The sequence below is a fragment of the Coregonus clupeaformis genome, chromosome 18, assembly GCF_020615455.1.
Source record: "Coregonus clupeaformis isolate EN_2021a chromosome 18, ASM2061545v1, whole genome shotgun sequence".
Lineage (NCBI taxonomy): Eukaryota > Metazoa > Chordata > Actinopteri > Salmoniformes > Salmonidae > Coregonus > Coregonus clupeaformis.
Window position 1 is genome coordinate 58161708 of NC_059209.1, and position 7500 is coordinate 58169207.

Consider the following 7500-nt stretch of genomic DNA (forward strand, 5'->3'; position numbering starts at 1 on the left):
AGAAGAGTCATATTAGGCAACACACAACCATAGAAGAGCCATATTAGGCAACACACGACCATAGAAGAGCCATATTAGGCAACACACAACCATAGAAGAGCCATATTAGGCAACACACGACCATAGAAGAGCCATATTAGGCAACACACGACCAGAGGACAGCAACAAGCTCAGAGTAGAGAAGACAGCCAGGGTTATGGGAAGAACCATATATATTTCTATACATTTAATTTGCCATATTATAAATATATGGCTCTGGTTATGGCCATTAGCGAACGGACAGACAGACAGACAGAACATGCTCTGCGACGGAGGTTGGGTTGTCTTTACCATGGTTACAAGGCTTCAGAACCTGGAGGTATGAACTGGGACTGACGCTCATCTGATCATCTGTTGGAACCAGTGGAAACTTTAATATAATAACGAACCAGTGGAAACTTTAATATAATAACGAACCAGTAATAACTTTAATATAATAACGAACCAGTGGAAACTTTAATATAATAACGAACCAGTGGAAACTTTAATATAATAACGAACCAGTAATAACTTTAATATAATAACGAACCAGTGATAACTTTAATATAATAATATAATAATGATTCAGTAGAAACTTTAGCACAACCACCAGCTGTTTGGACTAGGCATAGGAGTTATTGTAAGGGGGGTATTGAGTTATTGTAAGGGGGGTATTGAGTTAGGTAGGGGGTATAGGGGTTATTGTAAGGGGGTATTGAGTTATTGTAAGGGGGTATTGAGTTAGGTAGGGGGTATAGGAGTTATTGTAAGGGGGGTATTGAGTTATTGTAAGGGGGTATTGAGTTAGGTAGGGGGTATAGGAGTTATTGTAAGGGGGTATTTAGTTATTGTAAGGGGGGTATTGAGTTAGGTAGGGGGTATAGGGGTTATTGTAAGGGGGTATTGAGTTAGGTAGGGGGTATAGGAGTTATTGTAAGGGGGTATTGAGTTATTGTAAGGGGGTATTGAGTTAGGTAGGGGGTATAGGGGTTATTGTAAGGGGGTATTGAGTTAGGTAGGGGTATAGGGGTTATTGTAAGGGGGTATTGAGTTAGGTAGGGGTATAGGGGTTATTGTAAGGGGGTATTGAGTTAGGTAGGGGGTATAGGGGTTATTGTAAGGGGGTATTGAGTTAGGTAGGGGTATAGGGGTTATTGTAAGGGGGTATTGAGTTAGGTAGGGGGTATAGGAGTTATTGTAAGGGGGGTATTGAGTTAGGTAGGGGGTATAGGGGTTATTGTAAGGGGGGTATTGAGTTATTGTAAGGGGGTATTGAGTTAGGTAGGGGGTATAGGAGTTATTGTAAGGGGGTATAGGAGTTAGGTAGGGGGCATAGGAGTTATTGTAAGGGGGGTATTGAGTTAGGTAGGGGGTATAGGAGTTATTGTAAGGGGGTATTGGAGTTAGTGTAGGGGGGTATAGTAGGAGTTATTGTAAGGGGGTATTGAGTTAGGTAGGGGGTATAGGGGGTTATTGTAAGGGGGTATAGGAGTTATTGTAAGGGGGGTATTGAGTTAGGTAGGGGTATAGGGGTTATTGTAAGGGGGGTATTGAGTTATTGTAAGGGGGGTATTGAGTTAGGTAGGGGGTATAGGAGTTATTGTAAGGGGGTATTGAGTTAGGTAGGGGTATAGGAGTTATTGTAAGGGGGGTATTGAGTTAGGTAGGGGTATAGGAGTTATTGTAAGGGGGTATTGAGTTAGGTAGGGGGTATAGGAGTTATTGTAAGGGGGGGTATTGAGTTAGGTAGGGGTATAGGGGTTATTGTAAGGGGGTATTGAGTTAGGTAGGGGGTATAGGGGTTATTGTAAGGGGGTATTGAGTTAGGTAGGGGGTATAGGAGTTATTGTAAGGGGGTATTGAGTTATTGTAGGGGTATTGAGTTAGGTAGGGGTATAGGAGTTATTGTAAGGGGGTATTGAGTTAGGTAGGGGGTATAGGAGTTATTGTAAGGGGGTATTGAGTTAGGTAGGGGGTATAGGAGTTATTGTAAGGGGGTATTGAGTTAGGTAGGGGGTATAGGAGTTATTGTAAGGGGGTATTGAGTTAGGTAGGGGGTATAGGAGTTATTGTAAGGGGGTATTGAGTTAGGTAGGGGGGTATAGGAGTTATTGTAAGGGGGTATTGAGTTAGGTAGGGGGTATAGGAGTTATTGTAAGGGGGTATTGAGTTAGGTAGGGGGTATAGGAGTTATTGTAAGGGGGGTATTGAGTTAGGTAGGGGTATAGGGGTTATTGTAAGGGGGTATTGAGTTAGGTAGGGGTATAGGGGTTATTGTAAGGGGGTATTGAGTTAGGTAGGGGGTATAGGGGTGAGTTATTGTAAGGGGGTATTGAGTTAGGTAGGGGGTATAGGGGTTATTGTAAAGGGGGTATTGAGTTAGGTAGGGGGTATAGGAGTTATTGTAAGGGGGTATTGAGTTAGGTAGGGGTATAGGGGTTATTGTAAGGGGGTATTGAGTTAGGTAGGGGTATAGGGGTTATTGTAAGGGGGTATTGAGTTAGGTAGGGGGTATAGGAGTTATTGTAAGGGGGGTATTGAGTTAGGTAGGGGGTATAGGGGTTATTGTAGGGGGTATAGGAGTTATTGTAAGGGGGTATTGAGTTAGGTAGGGGGTATAGGAGTTATTGTAAGGGGGTATTGAGTTATTGTAAGGGGGGTATTGAGTTATTGTAAGGGGGGTATTGAGTTAGGTAGGGGGTATAGGGGTTATTGTAAGGGGGTATTGAGTTAGGTAGGGGGTATAGGAGTTATTGTAAGGGGGTATTGAGTTATTGTAAGGGGGGTATTGAGTTATTGTAAGGGGGTATTGAGTTAGGTAGGGGGTATAGGGGGTTATTGTAAGGGGGTATTGAGTTAGGTAGGGGGTATAGGAGTTATTGTAAGGGGGTATTGAGTTATTGTAAGGGGGGTATTGAGTTATTGTAAGGGGGGTATTGAGTTAGGTAGGGGTATAGGGGTTATTGTAAGGGGGTATTGAGTTATTGTAAGGGGGTATTGAGTTATTGTAAGGGGGTATTGAGTTAGGTAGGGGTATAGGGGTTATTGTAAGGGGGTATTGAGTTATTGTAAGGGGGTATTGAGTTATTGTAAGGGGGGTATTGAGTTAGGTAGGGGGTATAGGGGTTATTGTAAGGGGGTATTGAGTTAGGTAGGGGGTATAGGAGTTATTGTAAAGGGGGTATTGAGTTATTGTAAGGGGGTATTGAGTTAGGTAGGGGGTATAGGGGTTATTGTAAGGGGGTATTGAGTTAGGTAGGGGTATAGGGGTTATTGTAAGGGGGTATTGAGTTATTGTAAGGGGGTATTGAGTTAGGTAGGGGGTATAGGAGTTATTGTAAGGGGGTATTGAGTTAGGTAGGGGTATAGGAGTTATTGTAAGGGGGGTATTGAGTTAGGTAGGGGGTATAGGAGTTATTGTAAGGGGGTATTGAGTTAGGTAGGGGTATAGGAGTTATTGTAAGGGGGGTATTGAGTTAGGTAGGGGTATAGGAGTTATTGTAAGGGGGTATTGAGTTAGGTAGGGGGTATAGGGGTTATTGTAAGGGGGGTATTGAGTTAGGTAGGGGGTATAGGAGTTATTGTAAGGGGGTATTGAGTTATTGTAAGGGGGTATTGAGTTAGGTAGGGGTATAGGGGTTATTGTAAGGGGGTATTGAGTTAGGTAGGGGGTATAGGAGTTATTGTAAGGGGGGTATTGAGTTATTGTAAGGGGGGTATTGAGTTATTGTAAGGGGGGTATTGAGTTAGGTAGGGGGTATAGGGGTTATTGTAAGGGGGTATTGAGTTATTGTAAGGGGGGTATTGAGTTAGGTAGGGGGTATAGGAGTTATTGTAAGGGGGGTATTGAGTTAGGTAGGGGGTATAGGGGTTATTGTAAGGGGGTATTGAGTTAGGTAGGGGGTATAGGAGTTATTGTAAGGGGGTATTGAGTTAGGTAGGGGGTATAGGGGTTATTGTAAGGGGTATTGAGTTAGGTAGGGGGTATAGGGGTTATTGTAAGGGGGTATTTAGTTAGGTAGGGGGTATAGGGGTTATTGTAAGGGGGTATTGAGTTAGGTAGGGGGTATAGGGGTTATTGTAAGGGGGTATTGAGTTAGGTAGGGGGTATAGGGGTTATTGTAAGGGGGTATTGAGTTATTGTAAGGGGGGTATTGAGTTATTGTAAGGGGGTATAGGGGATAGGGGTTATTGTAAGGGGGTATTGAGTTATTGTAAGGGGGGTATTGAGTTAGGTAGGGGTATAGGAGTTATTGTAAGGGGGGTATTGAGTTAGGTAGGGGGTATAGGAGTTATTGTAAGGGGGTATTGAGTTATTGTAAGGGGGTATTGAGTTAGGTAGGGGGTATAGGGGTTATTGTAAGGGGGTATTGAGTTAGGTAGGGGGTATAGGAGTTATTGTAAGGGGGTATTGAGTTAGGTAGGGGGTATAGGAGTTATTGTAAGGGGGGTATTGAGTTAGGTAGGGGGTATAGGAGTTATTGTAAGGGGGTATTGAGTTAGGTAGGGGGTATAGGGGTTATTGTAAGGGGGTATAGGAGTTATTGTAAGGGGTATAGGAGTTATTGTAAGGGGGTATTTAGTTAGGTAGGGGGTATAGGAGTTATTGTAAGGGGGTATTGAGTTATTGTAAGGGGGTATTGAGTTAGGTAGGGGTATAGGGGTTATTGTAAGGGGGTATTGAGTTAGGTAGGGGGTATAGGGGTTATTGTAAGGGGGGTATTGAGTTATTGTAAGGGGGTATAGGGGTTATTGTAAGGGGGTATTGAGTTAGGTAGGGGTATAGGGGTTATTGTAAGGGGGTATTGAGTTAGGTAGGGGGTATAGGAGTTATTGTAAGGGGGTATTTAGTTAGGTAGGGGTATAGGGGTTATTGTAAGGGGGGTATTGAGTTAGGTAGGGGGTATAGGGGTTATTGTAAGGGGGTATTGAGTTAGGTAGGGGGTATAGGGGTTATTGTAAGGGGGTATAGGAGTTATTGTAAGGGGGTATAGGAGTTATTGTAAGGGGGTATTTAGTTAGGTAGGGGGTATAGGAGTTATTGTAAGGGGGTATTGAGTTATTGTAAGGGGGTATTGAGTTAGGTAGGGGTATAGGGGTTATTGTAAGGGGGTATTGAGTTAGGTAGGGGGTATAGGAGTTATTGTAAGGGGGTATTGAGTTAGGTAGGGGTATAGGGGTTATTGTAAGGGGGTATTGAGTTAGGTAGGGGATAGGAGTTATTGTAAGGGGGTATTGAGTTAGGTAGGGGGTATAGGAGTTATTGTAAGGGGGTATTGAGTTAGGTAGGGGGTATAGGAGTTATTGTAAGGGGGTATTGAGTTAGGTAGGGGGTATAGGGGTTATTGTAAGGGGGTATTGAGTTAGGTAGGGGGTATAGGAGTTATTGTAAGGGGGTATTGAGTTATTGTAAGGGGGTATAGGGGTTATTGTAAGGGGGTATTGAGTTAGGTAGGGGGTATAGGAGTTATTGTAAGGGGGTATTGAGTTAGGTAGGGGGTATAGGGGTTATTGTAAGGGGGGTATTGAGTTAGGTAGGGGGTATAGGAGTTATTGTAAGGGGGGTATTGAGTTAGGTAGGGGTATTGAGTTATTGTAAGGGGGTATTTAGTTAGGTAGGGGGTATAGGAGTTATTGTAAGGGGGTATTGAGTTAGGTAGGGGGTATAGGAGTTATTGTAAGGGGGTATTGAGTTAGGTAGGGGGTATAGGGGTTATTGTAAGGGGGTATTGAGTTAGGTAGGGGGTATAGGGGTTATTGTAAGGGGGGTATTGAGTTATTGTAAGGGGGGTATTGAGTTAGGTAGGGGGTATAGGGGTTATTGTAAGGGGGTATTGAGTTAGGTAGGGGGTATAGGAGTTATTGTAAGGGGGGTATTGAGTTAGGTAGGGGGTATAGGGGTTATTGTAAGGGGGTATTGAGTTAGGTAGGGGGTATAGGGGTTATTGTAAGGGGTATAGGAGTTATTGTAAGGGGGTATAGGAGTTATTGTAAGGGGGTATTGAGTTAGGTAGGGGTATAGGGGGTTATTGTAAGGGGGTATAGGAGCTATTGTAGGGAGTATAGGAGTTATTGTAAGGGGGTATTGAGTTAGGTAGGGGGTATAGGGGTTATTGTAGGGGTATTGAGTTAGGTAGGGGGTATAGGGGTTATTGTAAGGGGGGTATAGGAGTTATTGTAAGGGGGTATTGAGTTAGGTAGGGGGTATAGGGGTTATTGTAAGGGGGTATTGAGTTAGGTAGGGGGTATAGGGGTTATTGTAAGGGGGTATTGAGTTAGGTAGGGGGTATAGGAGTTATTGTAAGGGGTATAGGAGTTATTGTAAAGGGGTATAGGAGTTATTGTAAGGGGGTATTGAGTTAGGTAGGGGTATAGGGGTTATTGTAAGGGGGGTATTGAGTTAGGTAGGGGGTATAGGAGTTATTGTAAGGGGGGTATTGAGTTATTGTAAGGGGGTATTGAGTTAGGTAGGGGTATAGGAGTTATTGTAAGGGGTATTGAGTTAGGTAGGGGGCATAGGGGTTATTGTAAGGGGGTATTGAGTTATTGTAAAGGTCTCACCTCGGGGCCGGGGCATTCTCTTCCGTCGGTCTCTGAACGCGGCTCCAGACTGCAAAGCCTCCAGCAAACTATCCATCACTCCTGTCTCATCACTGTTCTCTGGTGGAGGAGAGGAGAGAGGGAAGGAGAGAGGGGGGGAGAGAGGGGGGGAGAGAGAGAGGGAGGGAGAGAGAGAGAGAGAGAGAGAGAGAGAGAGAGAGAGAGAGAGAGAGAGAGAGAGAGACAGAGAGCGAGACAGAGAGAGAGAGAGACAGAGAGAGAGAGAGAGAGACAGAGAGAGACAGAGAGAGAGAGGGAGAGAGGGAAGGAGAGAGAGACAGCAAGAGAGAGGGAGAGACAGAGGGGGGGAGAGAGAGAGGGGAGAGAGAGAGAGAGAGAGAGAGAGAGAGAGAGAGAGACAGAGAGAGAGAGAGACAGAGAGAGAGAGGGAGAGAGAGAGAGAGAGAAAGAGCGAGCGAGAGAGACAGAGACAGAGAGAGAGAGAGACTAAATTAGATGCTATCAGAGTTGCTATCAGGTCTTGAGGGTTGCCATAGTAATAACATTGACATTTTTAGTCATTTAGCAGACGCTCTTATCCAGAGCGACTTACAGTTAAGTGAGTGCATACATTTTCATACTGCCCCCCCGTGGGAAACGAACCCACAACCCTGGCGTTGCAAGCGCCATGCTCTACCAACTGAGCTACACGGGGACGCCAGAGATGATGGCCATGCAACAGAGAGAGTCGACCACCAGATAAACCGTGCCACTAGAGAAGCAGACAGCCTTTAACTGGTTCATTTATCACCTGGTTGTTTCTCCTCTTACTCTACTCCACCACCAGCCAGCCACAGTCCAGTGTGTGTGTGTGTGTGTGTGTGTGTGTGTGTGTCTCCAGTGTGTGTGTGTGTGTGTGTGTGTGTGTGTCTCCAGTGTGTG

General features: G+C 44.6%; 1 pseudogene; it reads right to left on the bottom strand.

Moving 5' to 3' along the window:
* Positions 1-7500, bottom strand: part of LOC121562559 — a 246114-nt pseudogene that overhangs the window by 99612 nt on the left and 139002 nt on the right.